Source organism: Desmodus rotundus, chromosome 2 (genome assembly GCF_022682495.2).
Source record: "Desmodus rotundus isolate HL8 chromosome 2, HLdesRot8A.1, whole genome shotgun sequence".
Classification (NCBI taxonomy): Eukaryota; Metazoa; Chordata; class Mammalia; order Chiroptera; family Phyllostomidae; genus Desmodus; species Desmodus rotundus.
In genome coordinates, this window is record NC_071388.1 from 139369638 (window position 1) to 139389462 (window position 19825).

The 19825-nt window shown below is 45.0% G+C and overlaps 1 protein-coding gene and 1 pseudogene across 3 annotated transcripts in view; one reads left to right on the forward strand and one right to left on the reverse strand.

Moving 5' to 3' along the window:
* Positions 1-19825, forward strand: part of LYPD6B (LY6/PLAUR domain containing 6B) — a 164058-nt gene that overhangs the window by 28466 nt on the left and 115767 nt on the right. The window lies entirely within an intron of this gene.
* Positions 9383-19825, reverse strand: part of LOC112313125 (small ribosomal subunit protein eS1 pseudogene) — a 43837-nt pseudogene continuing 33394 nt past the window's right edge.

Here is a 19825-nt window from a genome sequence, read left to right on the forward strand (position 1 = left end):
CACGTCCGGGTTCCCTTGGTGCTGAACTGTGTTCTCTGGTCCCAGGCTCATGTATGGAAGCTTGTATTCAAAGCCACAGACAGCTTTCATTTTTATTAATAGAAGCTTAGGATTTTTCCCTAGGCAAATATGTTGGCTTGCTGCGTAACTTTTTTTTTTTTTTTTTTTTTGTAGGGGGCAGTTTGTTTGCTTGAAGTATGGAGATATAAATTCTTGGAAAAATAACCACTGGAGAGTTTTGAGTAAATGACAAGTTAGTAAATATATGGTCTTTCAGTGCCTAATAAAAAGGCTCATGTTTTTGAAGGAAGGTTCTGTATGGTCTTACTTCCTGCTCCTCTCGGATCTTATTTCTTGCCTCTTTCCCTGTGAACATTAGGTTCTAGCCACACTGGCTCCTTGATGTTCCCCAGCATGCTGGCCATGCTCTGCCCCAGGACATTTGCACAGAAGTCTTCCCTGCTGGGAATACTCTTTACCGTTTACCTGTGAGGGTGGCTCCCACTCCCTTGAGACTCAAATGTGAATTCTCACCGAGGATGTTCTTGGCTACCCACCTGTAATTTCAGTCCCTGTCTTTGGCCTTGTGACATATCATATTCTGCTTTCCTGCTTTGTTTTTTGCTTTTTGTTTTTCTCTTCTCCTTAGCCATAATATCTAACAGAATATAGATTTTTCTTACTTACGTTGTTGGTACCTGTCTCTCACTGCACTACAACCTTCCTGAGGACATGGTAGGGCTTATTTCCTCTTGTATTCCCAGTCTAGCATAGTGTCTGGACCATCATACAAATAATCTGTTGTCATATATTGCTCGACAAATAACAACTGCAGGGCAGGAAGGAAGGTTGTGGGTGACTCTTGTTTGGCTTCTACCCGTCATAATTGACCTCCACATATTAGACACTCCAATGAGAGCTCTCAGTCAGCCCTCTCCCTGACCGGACAGCAGTCCGTGAGTTTGAGGGGAATTTTGAGGCCCCTGGGTCCTGGCAGGCTTCATGGGCAGTGATCATAGGAAGTAAAACTCTCAGTATTTGGCCGTGAGAGGCATGTTCTGTAGAACCAGTAAATGCCTCTCTCTCTACACAGTTTTGCTATTTCATACATTTCCAAGAAGTCAACAGGTAGCCTGATTGATTTCGGGAGGGTAAAGACAGCATATTTACTCTGGGATAGGTAATAGGTAAATGCAGTCTTTGGCCCTGAGATTCCATTTTCTTTTGTCCACTTCATGGCTAAAAGGTGTGTAACTTGCTTATCATTTAATCCCACACTTGGCATTAGCTGTAGTGATAGGTGAGGGGTGTGAGGAGAGGGATTTTTACATAGTGATAAGACGGTGGGAATGTGAAACTCGGTTTGGCAGGGTCTGCCTGGGATTTTGCTGAGTCCATGGCAATATTTAATTACCTGTGCAAACATTCTATTCAAGATAAGACTATAACAGTTGCCCTGGGGAAAATTCTTTTGAGTCAATATTTGTTTGATCTTTCTGTGTAGTATTTTGGCTCTGCTATGCATGCTATCACAAAGTTCCTATACTAAGTGTCGTTTTCAGGGATTTGCTGTATTTGCACATCAGGTCAGTTCTGGACGAGGTGGGGATTGGAATCACTGTTTAAATAGAGGTTCTAAGGGGTTTCAAATGAATCTTTAAAATAAAAGTCCTTTGTTTCAATCACCTGACAAATAAGTTTTAAAAGCCTGGGTTAAGTAATCTGCAGGATTCCAAAATATAGGATAAGCTCCTTGCCCTCAGTTTGCTAGTAATTTAGCTGTAGAAATAAGATTTTAATCAGTATATGAGATACCAGGTACACACACTAAATAATAACAATGGCTACAATTTAATGATACCCAGCAGAACTAAGCACTGTCCTAGTGCTTTTCTGAGCAGGCACTGACTCGTGTAAGCCTCCCAGGAGCCCAGTGAGGCAGGGGCTGTTGGTTAGTTTGAAGTCTGCATAGAGTGGACATTGCTGTGGGAGTGGGAGGGGCGAGGGGAGACCCAGGAAGTAAGGAAACAGGAAGGAGCCCTGACGGGTGTGGTTCAGTTGGTGGGGTATTGTCCAGCAAAGCGACAGGTCGTGGGTTCCATTCCCGTCTCCCTAAGAATAAATAAGTAAAATACTTTTTTTTTTTTAAAGAGAGACATAAAGGGAAACTTTAAGGATGAGGACTCTCACTCTAGATTTTGAAGATCAGGAAGCAAATGCTGTGCAATGGGAAGAAAGAAAAGGACCTACGGGGCCTTTGTTGTTTTTGACTGTAATATCCTTTTTTTCTCCTGGAAAGGTGTTTTATCCTTCCTAGCCTCTCGGCACATGTGCTTCTGGTGAAGGAGACAGTAAACAAATGTATAAGTAAAACATGCAGCATGTCAGTGTGGTAAGTGATTTGAAGAAAAATAAATACAGGAAAAAGTGCTGAGGTGGTAGAGGAGATTTATCATTTTGAACAGGTTGGTCATGGAAGGCAAACTGAGACGTTTGAGTGCAGACTGCAGGAGGAGAAAGCAGTGGAGGTTCCGATGGAAGGAGCCTTCTAGGCAGAAGGAATGGCAAGTGCAAAGGCAGTGTATCTGGTTTGTTTAAAGAACGTCAAAGAGGCCGGAGCAGCTGCAGAAGAGTGACCAGGAATGAGAACGGTTGTGGTGATGTGGTTAGAGGCAATGCACGCCCGCCCAGTCACTGGTGGTTTTGGTGGTGGTGGTGGTGGTGAGAGTGATAGAGGAGAGGCTGCTGAGAGTTTCTGAGCGAGTGGAATGGCCGTTTGGCAGCTGTAGCCGCTTTCTCCAGCCCTGAGCAGCTGCAGCACCTCTTGGTTTTCAGTGGCCGCCCCAGCTCAGTAGCTGTCAGATCTCGATCCATTTCTAACGTGGGCAAAGGCACCTTGGCGGCTTCACACCGGTCACCGGCAGGTGGGAAACTCGTGATACAGCTCAGGCCCTGGGTGAGAACACGTGTGTGAGCTGAATGACGCCCCTGCCTCAACCTTCACAATATTTTCTTGGCCTGTAGTTCTGAGTGTCTTCGATTTCCTGCTTGGCATTGACATTCCTGCTGGGACCGCAGCCCTCAGGGCTGGGCCCTTGGGTCTGCCTGGTTCTCGCCCTGCTCCCTGCCAAACCCACCCCGTGTTGCTGGGAGTCAGTGCTGGTTCGGGGCTGTGTCTGTAGCGGTTTGGGACTGTGCGCTGAGCGGAGATGTTAGGAAGATCCACTGAGCTGCCAGGCCTCCTTTTCCTCACCCCAGTGTGTTTGGTTATCTTCCTGCCACTGCCGTATCTCCTGGGATAATAGACGCGGGGGTGGAGTTGCGTACTGCTGACAGTGCTTCTTTAGACACACGTGCTGGGCTCTTGCCAAAACTCCTCCAGGCGGGGCCATGAGGCACGGGTTCCCTCTAGCTTGGGTTTCTGCCTCTGATCCTTAGCCTACACAGCTGATCCACTCAGTTATAAGTACAGGCTCTGCCAGAGAAGGAGAGATGGGAATCTGGGGTTGGGGCATGGAGACCCAGCCAGGGCACCGGCAGCGTGAGTGGAGGAGGGCAGAGTGAGAGATGTGGGGAAGGAAGCCTCAGCAGAACTTGGTAGTCTGCTCTGTGGTGACTCAATAAAAGGCAGAACCAGAACCAGCTGTTCAAAGGTTTGCACGTGAACGTTAATTCAGAAGTTGCAAACGCACCTGGTACTTTCAGAGTCTCACAGCCGAGTCATGACCAAGTTGGGCGAAGAACAATGTGCCTGCCACGGAGACCCTGTGAGGGTCCCGGTGGGGCTGGGCTGATAGGGGTTAAGATCAGGTGGGTCAGCGATAGGGTCCCGTAAGTGATAACACACCCACGCACACCGTGCACACGCATTCCCATGTGCACACATAGTTCCAACCAACCCGTCCTTCGGTTTCTGTTTTCCCTTGCAGTTACTTCTGTGTTTGAGGATCTGAAACACCAATTTGAATGCTGCTAATAGGAACGAGGAGCAAATAGGCCTGGTCCTCAAATGTATAGAGTTTGAAATAACAGGAAGTTCTTTGCAGTTTTCTCCTGTTCCCAGCAGGAGAACCCTGACTTATTCGGGGTGCACATGGAAGCTTTTTCGAATCTTCTGTGAAGCAAGGCGTGCTGTTGGGTGTTTCCAGTGCCAGAGAAGAGTACTCACATTGAAAAATGTCATTATGACATGTAATATTGGCATGATCCTAGAAGGTGGTTAAACTAAGAGGTATTTCCTTTTTGAAGAAAAGTGCTAACTTATTTAAAGTAATAAAGTAAGTCCTACAACTTCCTTTCTTGGGAAATGGATTAATTTGAATTAACATTTATTGAGCTTCCAGAATATCCTATGACATGATTTAAAATTTTAAAATACAATTTATTTTCTGAATAGGTAATTCGCTCATGTGGTTCAACATCTAAAAGCTGCAAAAGAGAGTGAGAGTCCTCCCTTCCCTCCTGCATTTGGCCAGTTCCTTCCTCGGCAGCTCACGTTACCCGTTTCTGATGTATTTTGTTAATAGTCAGTGTAATTGCTCCATCAGTGCTAATAATATGGAAAAACAAGGTGTCTTTTCTCTCTTCAACGACCTTGTATTTAATAAAGCAAACCCGTCCAATCGTTTATAGCTGTAGTTTGAAAGTAAGTCCACTGATTACCAAATCCGTAGATGCTGACATGCTTAGACCAGCAGCAGTAATCGTCCCAGGGAGCTCGTTGGGATGCGGTGTCCCAGGCCCTCATTCCCCCAACTGCCCTAGTCAGAGTCAGCATTTCACCTATTCACAGGTGCCTGGGAGGCACATGAAAGTTTGAGAAGCCACTGCGATGTATTATGTTCACAGCACTGGTCCCAGAGTAACCTGAGATGGTCTTGGAATTAGAGCTGTGCTCCTCACATTATTCTGAGGGTTCTGTTTTGTTGCTACAGTTGAATGACGTGCTCTTTTAGCCAAGCAGTCTGGTACCCATCTGACACTGTACATATTTCCTACAGTATTATTGACCATGTCCCCAGAGCTGTACTTTACATCATCGTGGCTATTTGTCTAACGGGCAATTTGTATTTCTTAATCCCTTCACCTTCTAAACCCTCCCTCCCAATCCCCTGCCCATCTGGCAGCCATCTGTTTGTTCTCTGTATCTATAACTTTGTATCTGTTTTGTTTGTTCATTTATTTTGGTCTTTTGATTCTACATATTAAGTGAAATCATACGGTATTTGTCTTTATCTGACTTGACTTAGCATAATACCCTCTTGGGTGCACAAATGGCAAGATTTTGTTCTTTTTTATGGCTGAGTAATATTCCTCTGTGTGTGTATATGTGTGTGTTTATATACCGCATCTTTATCCATTTGTCGACAATCCATCGACGCTTAAGCTGTGTCAGTAATCATGAATGTTTTAAACTGAGGTGTTCAAGGCATTTCTATGAATTTCTTCGCGACACAGTGTCCAGGTTAAGATGTGCAGGGGCTGGGTTTGGTTATGTACAGAGAAGAGAGGAGGAAGAAGTTCTTCAGTGGGGGGAAGCGAACACACTCCTCACCTAGGATATGCGGAGTTTGCGGGGTCAGCCCATCCCCGCTTTGTATTAGAGGCATTTGTAATTTGCGAAGATGACAATCAGTGCCTCTGGTGGTAGCCAGCCTGCTGGCCGTGATGGATGGCCATAGAGAACTTGGTGACCAGTATCCTGTGAAAGGTCCCAGAACACTGCGACAGCTTATTTTTAATCCTCAGGAAGACGGTTGCAACTTTGAAAAGATAAGGCAAAAAAGTCCAACTGGGGATTTTTTGAGCATGAGAGCAGTGAAACTTACCAGCTTTCCATCAGCCTAGGAGGTGGGGGTTTCGGTTTATGTAATGGCTTAAATAGCCGTCTGAACATAATCGATTAACTGAAAAATATGTTCTCCTTGTATTTGGAAATCATTGTATTTGTATGCATTTTGATTTTCGTTAAAGACAATGTGACATGTAGTAAGAAGTGATGACTAGAAAAACATTCCCTAGGACTGCCTTGGAGCAGCTAGCTCCTCAGAGACCTGTTTGAAAGTGATTTGGAGGGAGTGGCTTTTAAGGTTTTTGGTTTCTCTTCTTTGTACCTTGGTCTTCAGAGCCGGTGAGCTGAGCATACACGTGCCATGCCCTGCTGTTAGAGTTGGTCCAGGTTGGAGCTCACCTGGGACACTTCATCATTAGCACACTGCACGAGACCCTGTCCTTCAAGTGCTGGGCAACTTTTTAGTGGATAAAATGTGAATTTAATAATGCAAAAACCGAAGTGAATCATGCTGGCATCCAGCTTTCAGTTTGTCCTTTGGCTGAAAGTGAGCTGATGTCACTGAGAAAGAAGGGGAGTCGGCATGGCATCGAGCCCCACTGCTATAGCTTCGGGCTAAAACCAAGTGTTGCTTCTTGAAGCAAACGCTGCTGCTTCATGAAGGGCAGACTTTGTTAAAGGGCTGTTTCTGACCTGCTCGGCCCTCAGTAGGAAAACAAAATCATAGAATTCACAGTCAACATTATTAGTTTGCCTGGTAGGCTGACCTAAAAATGTCACATTGCGGTGCCACAGTGTCAGGCCAGAGGAGGGCCCTTGAAGGACTGCAGGAATCCCAGATGTGCAGGTGGAGGGAATGCTGCCCTCACCTCGCACCCCTGCCGCCCCCCTGCCCAGGGGAAAGTGCCACCATGCCTAGACAGAGGGCTGCCGCTTTCCTGCCATAATCGATGTTCATTTGAATTGGCCTTTGCGTCCCTCTCTGTTCATGAAATGCGTTGCCCATATCACATCTGAGTGTGTTGGAGGACACAATTCCTTTCTGTAATCCAGTGGTTTGGAAGGTAGAGTTGCCAGCCAGGCTGATAAGTACAGTGTCTTGAAGTCCCCAGGTCCTTTGGGGATGAGATCAGTGACTTTGGCTTTCTCAGGCTGTGCGTTGGTTTGCTCCTGGGATTAGTGCACACTCTGAGGGGACCTCCCTGCCCCCCCTACCGTGTGCCTCTGAGGAGCCCGCAGCTCAGCCTCTGGTACTGATTTCAATGAGGGTCATGGCCAGCCCAGCTACTTTCAAATTTGGAAGAACAAAAAAGAAATTTTTAAGATTGTTGTCACAAATTTTTCTTCTTTAAAGACCAGCAAATATTACCACTGTGTGAGTTACCTCTAAAATATAGTTTGTGAGCTCCACTCTAGGCCCCGTGAGGGCAGGGCTACTGTGTATTTTGTTCACTGCTGGGTCTGACTTTCAGTGTGTGGACTGGTATCTAGCACGTAGCGGATGCTCGGTTACTGTTGCTTAAGTGAGTAGACTTCCACTGCATACCGTGTAGCTCCAGTCATATTTTTCCAGCCACCATTAAATGTAATATAGATATCACTGATGTTTGCCATCATCTGAACTTCAGTCACAATGGGCACGTACCAGAGATCAATTCGAGAAGCCCATCCTAGTGCTGACTGCTCATAGAGGTTCATTTTTGTTTTCTGTGGCTGCATTCAAAATAGACACCATTGTGCTAGGTTTTTGCTGGATGGATGGTTTTTGGGAGACAATGTATATTAATTCTATATTAAAGTTCAGAAGTGAGTCTGAACTACCAGCCTCCCTTGAAGTCTTATTACATATTAAAATGCCATTTCTATTCATATTCTCTTTTTTTCTTGCCTTTTCTTCTCTTTGCTTCTTTCTTTTGTTCTTTCAGCAAGTACATTCCTTTTAGCAGATTCAGGCCTTTGAAGAGGAATTCATTCCTGCAGTGGGGGTTATGAGTCTGGGGGGAGGTGTGCTGGAGTTGGCTTTGGGGGGACGTGCCTTAGCCACCTGTCTCTTGTGCTGGAGCCAGAGGAGCCACCCCAGACAGAGGCGTTAGCAGGCCTCCAGGGGAGGAGACTTTGCTGTTGCTTTCATGCTTTTACTTCTCACAACTTTTGCAGCATGCTTTGTATTGATTCCTGAATTCTAATCTTGGTCTGTGTCCCCTGATTTGTGATTTAAAGCAGTCTGCTTTATTTTTCTGTCTGTTATTTCATCTCCAAGATAAACTGCCTTGTTAACCAACCCTGCCAGACCTGGGCTGTGTAGAGGCACTGCAGTGGTTTGCTAAGGCTGCCATAAGCCAGTAACACAAACCGAGCTGCTTAAACAATGGAAATATCTTTTCTCAGTTCTGGAGGCGGGTCCTGCTCCCTTTGAAGGCGCTAAGGACGGACCCGTTCCTGGCCTCTCTCCTAGCTGCTGACACTTCCTGGGCCTGTGGCAGCATAACTCTAGTCTGCACAGGGTGTTCTTCCTGTGGGTGTGCAAATGTTCCCTTTTCATGAGGGCGCTACTCATGTTGGCTTAGGGGCACACCCCTCTCCGGTATGACCTCCTCTTAACTCACTGCCTCTGCAGCGATGCTGTTGCTAAGTAAGGTCACACCCCGAGGTGCTGGGGACTAGGGCTTCAACTTATGGATTTTGGGGGACACAATTCCACCCTGAACAGTAGGCATGATGGTCAAATAGAATTGGGTGGTCTGGCATAGCAGGTTGTATTCTTTCTTTCTTTTTTCTTTGTTTTTGAGAACGCGGTGTATTAGGAAAACGCCAACCTGGGACAGGTAGATTTGTTCTCTGTCTGGCATCCCACTTAGGAAAGCCAGACAGATGTGAACTTATGTGGCATCTTGATTTAACTCGGGTTAATTTCAGGACATTACAACACCTGGATCCTTTTCCATGCAAAGGGGCAGGATCGGCCCTGGTGCTGGAGGCAGATGGAGACACAGGTGCCCCTGTCAGAGCCCTCCTGGGCCTCATCTGTGTCCTGGCCTCTTTGAGATCCCAGACAGAAGACGTAATTGGGGATCAAAGGCCTTGGTAATTACTTCCCCCAGCAATTCTTGCTAATGGCTGCAGAGTTATTTGTAGGGACTGTTGCCGGGACTGGGACTGTGTCTAATTTCACTTTACATATAGGTGTAGATGTTGGCTCCTAATTGCCCCGGACCCTTGCTTTTCTTTAGTGGCTGATTTTATAGATAACCGTGGCTTCTGAAGTGGTTTCAAGTGTAGAAGTCAGAGATCTGTTGGTGTAGGAGTATTAAATTAACTTCATATTTTAAGTTAAACTTTTATGAAAGCATTATATGCATGTAGAAAGTTGCACGTGGAAAAGTACAGCTTAGTGAATGTCCACACACTGGACAAACCTGTGTAACAAGCATCCACATCAAAAAATAGAACCTTGCTCTAGCTGGGAGGCTCAGTGGGTTGGAGTGTCGTTCCTCTCACCAAAAGGTGGTGGGCTTGATCCCCTGTCAGGGCACCTGTCTACGTTGCAGTTTCTTTCTTTCTTTCTTTCTTTTGATCACAAATAGGCCTTTTTATTTGTCACCATTAAATGTCTGAATTTAAACAGATTCTTGGACTGGGGGCTCATATCCATCAGCTCGTTCAGCTTTAGCACCTGTCTCATCCCCAGTAGCTTTTCCAGAACTGCTACCTCCACCAGGAAGCTCCGTGAGTTTTCCCAGTTCAGACTTGGGCTTCTTCAGCATTTTGACTTTTCTAACAGAGACATCAGGAAGTGGATGAATAGATTGGCGCCTTTTCCGTGTCTTTCCCAGTGCTGTCTGGGGTCAGTTTACTGACCACTTCTTTCAAGTCATTTGTCTGTACCTCTCGAGCCATGATTTCCATCATCTTCTTCCGGGTTTGGTGGACCTGTTGATACTGAGCATAAGAGGTCTTCCGAATCTGATTGTTGCGGTTTTTAGTAACACCGACACAGAATAAACGAAGCAAATACCCATCGGTAGTCTTGACATCAACAGGAGCTTCAATCATGGTCTGCCATTTTTTGACCATGGAGCACATTTTGTCACGGGTAAGATCCATGCCATGGAAATGAGTCAGGCAGTTTTTGCCCTGCACATCCTCAGTAATTAGCTTGAATTTTCTAAATGCAACTTCATCATTCTGCAGATCAGCTAGGCTCACTTTAAATACTCGGCCCTTCAGACCATCCGATGCGATTTTGGTTCCCTGGGTTCTCGTGACTAGTGTTTTTCCAATGTTCCTTATGTTGAACATAGCTGGTGCTTTCACATCATACCAATCTTTCTTAGAAAATGGATCAACCACTTTCTTCTTTGCTCCCTTTTTGCCACCTTTTGTCAGGTGCTTGTTCTTGCCCACCGCCACGGTGCTGCTCAGAGAGCCAAAAGACTATGTTGCAGTTTCGATTCCTGGTCCAGGCACGAACGGGAGGCAACTGATCAATGGTTCTCTCTCTTTCCCCCTTCCTTTCTCTCTCAGATCAATGGCACATCCTCGGGTGCAGATTATAAAAGGAAGGAAGGAAGGAAGGAAGGGAGGGAGGAAAAGAAAGAAAGAATAGAACCTCACTGGCACCCAGAGACAGCCCCTGCCCATGGTTCCACCTCCTGGTTACTGGCTCCCTTCAAAAGTGACTGTTATCCTGACAGCATTGATTGTTTTTGCTTTGTTTGAATTTTATATACAATTTACACATATTTTTAAACTTTTTTAAGTTAAACAATTAATAAGCAAATTATACAAATACATTTTATATAGTCATAGGTTATACAAATAAATTTTACACAGTCATGGACACTTCTTCGTGTCTGGCTCCTTTTGGTCAACATTACGTGAGATTTCATCTGTGCGCTGCCTGCAGCCATGTCCGTTCATTCTGCAGGAGGAAAAATGGTTTTCCCCTGCCCTTCAGAGTTCTCGGCTAAGACCAAGCAGTTATTAATGTGCGCTTTATGTATACAGTAATGCATAACCGAGGGAGAATGTGTAGCTCCCTGGGGTGGTTTAGAATTCAGGCTTAAATACCATCTTAACAGGGAAAGGGAAGGAGGAATATAGGCCTCTTAGGGGAAAATGAATCATTTTTAGAAAAGATGATGGACCCTTGAAGAACAGGTGGGAAATATGACACTTGTGACGAAGTCCATCTGGGTGTGGTGTGGACTTCTAGTCTGCGGTCCTGTAGTGGCCAGCCTTCCCCGGTTGATGGAACTGGTGGGAAGGGCTTTGTGACAATTGAGTTCCTTTGGGAGGATCTACCTTTAAGCAGATAGGGGAGTTCAGAGACAGCCTCTCCCTGAATTAGCTGTTTTCCAAATGCCGACAGCTTAAAATAATCAATGTACCGAATGTTTTGGGGTGGCATGTCCTGAACTCCTACAGTCCCATTTAGTGTGGCATAGTCTGTTGCCCTTCAATTACAAGTGCTGCGAGATATTCCCGTGTAGCCTTTCTATTTTAGTGATAAAAATTACTTTCTCCTGTGTAGTTCCTATGTGGTTAAGTACTGGAGTCACTGGCTGAATGGTTTGCCACACTTCTTTTTGTACATGTTTATGTAATTCAGCTGCTCTTCTCCAAGACCGAATGCCTGCCAATCTTTCTTGATGTTTGAAGGTCCCCTCCCCCTTTATTCTATCCCCTGGGGATGTGTGAAGCTTACTTTCCCCCCTTAGTTACTGTCTGCAGTAACTTTGAGGAGGGAGCCCCTCCCCCCTCTGGTCCTTTGACCCTTCTCACACTAACGTGCGAAAGGAGCTGTGAGCCAAGGCCGTGGGATTAGCACGGCTGGCCGCAGGAACTGCTGGATAAGGGTGATATATCTTTGCTTCTCTTGCCTTGATTGCCATGGTGCATGGCTGGCAGCAAGCTGTGATTTTGATTGTGATACATTCTTTCTCATGGTAAATGGTTTTGGATGCCTAGACACGCAAGATCTGGATGTTTTGCATCAATGGTTTTTCAGAGAGAGACAGCTAACCTTCCCCCTCCCCCATACCAATTCCCATTTTCTCAAGCAGTGATGACTTAGCCTGAATGTGAGTAATATTACAAATTACCTTTTCGCCTTTAGTTACGATGAGTGTTTCACTCAGTACTTTAGTGTAGTACTTAATGTGATAAAGATTGACCGCATCTGGAAATCCATAAATTACGATACAAGCGAGGCACTTAGAAGGGGGTCCGGCACATAGTAAGTGCTCAAGAACCGAGGCTGTCAGTGTCCTTTGAAATTATTTGGGATTTTCCTTGTTCTGGCAGAGAGCCCAGGATGGCTGGACTCCATTGCATGGTTAATAATTACCATGTAGTTAGGCAGCCAAACACCTTGTCAGCTGAACAGGTCCGGGTACAGTCGTAATTCAGGTCTCTCTTTCTACCTCATTGCCTGTGGGAAATAAGGAATTCAGGGTGTGGAACAGCTTTCTCTGCCTGCCTGGGTGCTCCTGGGTATGTCTTCATGGAGGGAACCCAATGCCACCAGGAACAGATGTTCCCACTGCAGATAACAAACTGGTGGAGAAACGCATGTCTCCAGGCTAGAGTCTGGGGACAATGGCCGAAGTACCTTGAGTGGGAGTAAAGTGGGACAGTGGGGCACAGCCGCAGAGAAGTTGTTACAAGAGAAAAGAACTTTGTGCATACCGTAGCAGGACACTGCACCAGCAAACAATTAGCATTTTGCTCCATCTACTTTTGTTGCAGGTGGGCACAGGTAACCAGGTTGTTAGTGACCAAGGACAAAGAATTGAACTGAACACACAGAGCATTTATAGCAGAAAGCGAGAGTAAATTTTTTAAGCAATAGTACACTGCACAGAACATGGGAGCGGGCCAGCTCTGAGCAGAGACTGACCTTCAGTGGCTAGAGGGACTCTGTCCTTACGGGGCAGATACTTCCCGGCTAGTTTTGGTGGGCTTTATTGAGCATGTGCAAATAGTTACATTACTTTTAAGCTAATGTGCACGTGGTCTGCCATGATTTTCCTTGGCTGGCCACCAGGGCGGGGGTCCCACAATGCTAACTTATTTATACTGCTGTTATAATGAGGCAGGGGTCCTGTAGCATCTTCGACGCAGGTGCAGTCATGACTCACGGTGATTCAGCACTTTTCCAGAAAGTGAGGGCAACCCATCTTAGAACAGGGTCTCTCTGTCCTGTATCGATGTCCTTTTAGCCCTGGGGCACCTCGGGAATTTTTCCTTCCTGCGAACCTGTCTTAGAACTTGGTTTCTGCTCTGTATCAATGTCTTCTGTCTTAGTCCTGGGCCCATTCCAGAGTTTCCTCCCTCCCGACTATCTCCTGTATCACTTCTCTCCCCCTTTCTCTTTCTCTCAAGTTTCAGACTTCCGAGCATTTCACCCCTAAATACTTCAGAATGCATCTGCTAAGCAGAAGGACATTTTCCCTGTATTACTATAATATTACACCTTAATAAGAAAATTAACAGTGATTGTTTTATCATCTAATGTTCAGTATTTTCAAATTTCCCTGATTTTTTGAAAAAATGTCTTATTTTTTGCAGCATTAGGATCTAATCGAGATTCACACATTGCATTTGGTTGTTATGTCTTATTAGTTTAACTTATTGTCCATACTTCTTTTTGTTTTGCAGAGTCTGGGCTAGTTGTCTTGGAGAATGTTCCACATTCTGGGTTTCTTGGTTGTTTCCTTATGAGTCATGTGCTTATTCTCTTCTGTGCATATATCCTGTAAACTGGAAGTTAGATTTAGAAGTATGAGTAGATTAAGGTTGAATATTGGCTTGGTCCATTCAGGCTGCTACATAACAAAGTATCATAGACTGAATGTTTTAGAAACACTCTGAGAAATTTATTTCTCACAGTTCTGGGGGCTCGAGTCTGAGATCAGAGTGCCAGCACGGCCAGGTGAGGGCCCTCTTCCTGGGTTGCAGACTTCTCCTGGTAGCCTCACATGACAGAGGGGCTGGGGAGTGCTGTGGGGTCTCCTATAAGGCATTTATGAGGGCTTCACCTGCATGACCTAATCACCACTGAAAGGCCCCACCTCCTAATACCTAATACCTTGGGGGTTAGGCTTTTGATATAGGAATTTTGGGGGGACACAAACATTAAGACCAAAACAGACATTTTTTAAAAAAAGATTGCATTCATTTATTTTAGACAGAGGGGAAGGAGGGAGAAAGAGAGGGAGAGAAACATCAATGTGTGGTTGCCTCTCACATGCCCCCAACTGGGGACCTGGCCCACAACCCAGGCATGTGCTCTGACTGGGAATCGAACCAGCTACCCTTTGGTTTACAGACCTGTGCTCAGTCCACTGAGCCACACCAGCCAGGGCTAGACATTATTTTATTGGTCTGTTTTTTTAAATCCTCACCCAAGGATATGTTTATTGATTTTTTTAGAGAGAGAGGAAGGCAGTGAGAGTGAGAGAGAAAATATCAACATGAGAACCATCAATCAGTTGCCAATCAGAGACTGAACCTGCAACCTAGGTATGTGCCCTGACCGGGGATCAAACCTGCAACCTTTTGGTGTATGGGATGATGCTCCAACCGACTGAGTCCCTGGGCCAGGGCACATAGCAAACATTTTGCCCAAACTACTTCATAGGTGATGCTGTGAATTTCACATTGCATAACATCCTGCTGACTCAGTATTACTGATACAGAGCTGATGACTGCCAGACCTTTCCACTGTAAAAGTACATTTTTCCTTTGTCGTTAGTGAGAATTTGTGGAGTGCTTTCTGGCAAACTGCATATATCCTGTTTCCCAACAATTTTCAATCAAGTTTTTTGCTTCCTTTGACCCCTCCTTGAATCAGCTATTACACTGGAGTTGCAACATGGAAATTTTGTAATTTATTTTTTTGCTTTTGTGTTGAGCTGGTGCCATTTTTCTGTGGAGAAGTTTCCTCACCCATTTTCTGAGTATCACTATAGATTCTTGGGTTTTTATTTATTTAACACATTATAACCAATTATAGCCATTACTCTTTTTGATACTCTGGATGTCCTTCATGTTGAAGGGCATGAGGGAGTTGAGTTTGTTAACTGACAAGTTCTCTTGTATAAGAATAGAGCCATTTAAAATAGTGTCTTAACTATAGGCAACTGGCTTAAATTGTTTATGTTCAGAAGTATGTAGAATGTTCCAGCAATGAGAGTATATTTCTTAGGGGGTTTACTCTCTTTTTTTTGGTTTGTTTTTATAGTATTTTTATTTAGTCCTGACTGGTGTGGCTCAGTGAGTTGGGTGTCATCCCACAAACCAAAAGGTTGCCTGTTCGTTTCCCGGTCAGGACACCTGCCTGGGTTGCAGGCCAGGGCCTTGGCTGGGGGTGCTCGAGAGGCAATGGATCAATGTTTCTCTCCCACATTGATGTTTCTCTCCCTCTCTTTCTCCCTCCTTCCCCTTTCTCTAAAAATAAATAAATACTTAAACAATTGCTTATTTATATATAAAGAGAAGAAGAAAGAGAGGGAGAGAAACATTGATGGTTGCCTCTCACATGCTCCCCGACCTGGTACCGAACCTGGGCACGTGCCCTGCGGCCACCCTTTGCTTTGTGGGGTGACACCTAACCAACTGAGCCACACTGGTGAGGGTGGGGCGGTGGCGGGGGAGTTGTTCTCTTTAAGAACCCTCTTTGGGGCCATTATAAAATTGTAGAACCTAAGAAGGGATTTGATGTTGCGTATTGCTAAAGCAGACAGGAGAGGAAGGAACTCATCTAGTAGCTGTTGCACTAATGTAACTTTTCTTAAGTTCTTTTTCTGTTTTGAAGTGTTGTCCTTTCCCCTGTGTTTCTGTCACCAATATGGAAGAAGAATGAGGGAAGACTACTGGGAGAGGTTAGGAATGTAGCCCTGTTCAGGAGGCTCCTCAGCTAGGGCTGGAAAGGACTGGAATTATCCGAAAAAGGAAGTTAGGCTACCAGTGCCTCTGGGTTAATGCAGGCAGCTGGAGAAAGGTCCATTAAAAACAGCTCCATTAAAATCTGAGACATCGCCAGGAAGCTGCTCTCTGGCAGAGGGCCTGCGTCTTTGAAATGCTTGGATGCACCGTAAGTGAAGTGTTTTGACCAGGTTGGAATGCAGCCCATTTTTTTCTTCCAAAAGGAAATGTTTCCAGAATACACTCCCCACCCCAATGTAGATGAACACTTCTCCAGTGTGAAACAGCCTAGCCGTATTTGCATACATTTAATAATAATAGAACCAAAGGAGGCCACATCTCCCTGAGAGAGGCAGGAGAGATGGTTTTGGGACTGTGAATATTGCCTTCTTCCTTCACGGCCCTCACTGCCCCGTCCCTGCTCTGTTCCTGCAGACCCTGGGGGGAGCAGCAGCCACAGAAAATGAGCTGTGGTGGTTCCATGAGTTTTGAGGTCTCACAGATGGATGAGTTTAAAATCTGGTGCTTTGTTCTCTCCTCCTTTTTTCTCAGTCTGAGTCCAGAACGTCATCTCTGGACCAGGCTGGCCTCCTCTCAGAACTAGGACAGGTATACTGCCATAAGGAAGATGCCAGATGAAGTAGGATCGCTCGTTTTTTTTTTTTTAATATATGGGAACGTGTATTATTTTGCCAAGGTTGCCATAACAAAGTTCCACAGGTTGGGTGGACTAAACAAGAGAAAGTTATTTCTCACAGTTCTGGAGGCTGGATGTCCAAGATCAAGGTGTCAAGAGGACTGTTTTCCTCTGAGGCCTCTCCCCTTGGCTCGTAGATGTCTTCCTTCCCTCTGTGTCTCCACCTCACCTTCTCTGTGTCCAAGTTTCCTCTTCTTACAGGGACACCGCTCATCCTAGACCAAGGCCAAGGCCTAGGACCAAGGCCCTAAAGACCTCACTTTAACTTAATTATGTCTTTAGAGGCCCTATTTCCAAATATGGTCGCCTTCTGAGGCACTGGGGATTCAGACTTCAACACGTGAATGAATGTGTGTATGAATTTTATATTTCATAACAGGAGATATGGAAATACATCCTAGTATTTGACTTCAATATTAAAAATTATTAACATATTTGTAACTTAGTCTCTTAAAACCAAGCTTCCTGAATGCTGCTGTGGTGTACAACTCATTCTTCTCTCGTCCAACAAAAAAATACCAGAAATAAGAACATGAGCACGGTCAAGGTGTCATCTATCATAACTGAGCTTAGTCAGAAAAAGTACTTAATTGATGGTTTCCTCTTCTCCTGCATCCGTTACTCTGTGTTTGATTTTTAGGTGTGTAAGGAAAGGAGACATCAGTCATGACATGTACTGTTCTCTAGTAGTCACGATACACATCTCTGACACACAGGCTGCGGATGGGGTGTCAGTGGTCAGTGTGCACGCCTGTGGAGAGCCTCGCCAGGGCCTTGCTCACCCACTGACAGTTCCTCACGGTTTCTCCGTGGCAGCTGTCAGAATTGGGACCTGATGCCCAAGGGAAATTCCGTAACCTCTCACCCAGCGCCACCGGCGTCAGAATCATATGTCGTGTGTCGTGCTTTTAAAGATGCTTATCCATGGCATCATCCCATAGTGATCGGATCAGCGTCTTTGGAAGCGGGTCCTAGGAATCCGCACCTAAACACGTGCATCAGGAAGTTCTCAGGCAAATAGAATTTGAGAACTACTGCGCTGCCGTCAGGGCTAGCAATTCTGTGCCACAGCGAGGTGGTGACAGTCACCTCACTTGTCATAAATCACTGTTTGTAAGCAAGTGATTCAGTGCCTTGGTTTCTGTTCCCTCTCATCTCAGCACCTAGCGGGAGTGCTAAGCAGTATTCGATTTGGGATAGCACGTACAATAATATTGATAAGATTTAAATTGAATGTTCGGTGTTCAGCATTAGGACCGTGTGTAATGGTTAAAGTGTTGTGGAATTTTCACAGCAGTCATTAACTTCGTCAGGGTCAAGACACCAGGACAGAGAGTATGAAATTCTTCCATTAAAGGTAAGTAGTTGTATCACAGAGACAATTTGAGCCTTGAGAGGCACGGGGCAGATAGCACAGAGCAGTGGCTAACCGTGCAGTGTTGGAAGTGAGAACTGAACACACCTCCCACATCCTTCCTCAGTGACTTTAGAGGAGCTAGTTAACCCCCAAAGGTTCAGTTTCCTCCCCTTAAAATGGTGATATCAGTGCCTACCACAGTGAGGATCAAGAGATAGAACACATGAAAAGCGTGCATTATAGTGCCCGTCGTACGTTCACTCGGGTGCGTGTCGAAGATGCTGTGAGTGTTAGTTTTTAATACTGAGGTGGTTATTTGGCACGCACCACAGCAAACGTGGCTGGAGAACATTCCTGGCCGTTAGTTCACCTTCAGTTGTGTATAAAACATTATGAATCCAACTTGGGTTGGTTAGTATATTTTGTTTCAGATTGAAAGGGGCTGATTTCGAACTGGGGTGGCGAGGCTGTGTCTGGATGTCATGGGAAGTGCTGGGGTTGAACGTACTGGCCCAGGGAAGATTGGTGCCGTGCGTTCTCCAGTCCTCTAGCCTCCAGTCCTCTAGCCTAACGTACGGCTAATCGCTGGTCTGGTAAAGCTATCTTCCATTTTATATTACATACTTTCAAATTATTGTATAAATAATTATAATATTAAATCCAAAGTTAATGCTTTTTCCTCAGTGATCATCCACACTCTATATATTTATGGTTTAGACAAAATATGCTTCAATGGGTGTGCTAGAAGATTTAAGGAAAGCATCATTTTGAGAAAGTAGAGGAAGTAAATTACTGACTCACGCTGTGTACTAACAGCTCCTGTGTTGTTCAGTTAGTTTTAAATGTTGTTGTGTAACCTTGTCCATCCAGTAGCTTGTGAGATTTTTAAAATATGTATTTCAAAAGATTTCTGTGGTTCAAAGAAAGTAAATGCATTTTAAAAATCGAAATTGCATAACCGCGCAGAGGCTGGATGGGTGAGTGCTTAGGATACTGTGGCCGCAGTCAGTCACCATGTGTGTTTTTCACAGCTGTGCTGGAAGGCCTGGTCCTTCTGCCTCACTCCACCCCCACTGTCCTCCTCTGCCATGTGCACCTGACAGTGTGTGATGGGGAGGGGGACCACCCATTCTGGGAGCCCTGGATCCATGACGCGGCCTTGATTTGTGCATTAGAGGGGTCAGGGACTTCTGTGGTTCTCTCCGTCTGCGTTCCCATTGGGCTGCTGTGGTGAGGATTTTGTGTCATCACAAGACATTAAATTAATAACAGGTAATATCCTGATGAAAGACTTCATATTTCAGAGATACATGAATTCATCCTTTGAAGGGCATAAATCTAGCTTAAGGCATTAACATAACAGAGACTCACATGAATTAGATAGGCTTTTAGGAAATGGACTTATTCTCCTAGAATTGTTCAGATGTAATTTCCAGAGGACCAATGGGTCATAATAACTTACAAGCAAAAGGAATTCAACATGTGCTTAAATAATACAAGTAAATCAGTCTTTCTGGATGATTCCTCTTCATTTTAGACTTGTTTTCTTTTGGCTCAAGCCAGAGGACAGAGGTGTTCACAGAATGTTAGGAGCGGAAATGATCTTTATTGATATTGTCAGAACCCTTAGCTTCTTCAAACAGGATCGTTCATATTAAGCAGACTCTTAACAAAATTCTACATATAAGGCATAAATGGAAGTATTGTGAACATCTTTGACTTATTTGAAAACTTTTTTTATTTATTGATTTGAGAGAGAGGAAAAGGGGGGAGAGAGTGAGAGAGAGAGAAACATCCATTTGTTGTTCCACTTATCTGTGCATTCATTGGCTGACTTTTGTACGTGCTCGGGGTCGGAACCCGCAACCTTGGCATGTCAGCCTGACGCTGTAACCAACTGGCCACCCAGCCAGGGCAAACTCTTTTAGTTGATTTGAAAGAAAACCCCATTTGTTAAAAATAAAACTAATCTCAAACCATTGGGGGAGATAACTCTGCCAGGGGGCCCGATGGTATTGGTTACATAAAGCAAATGAAAGGGTATTAAATC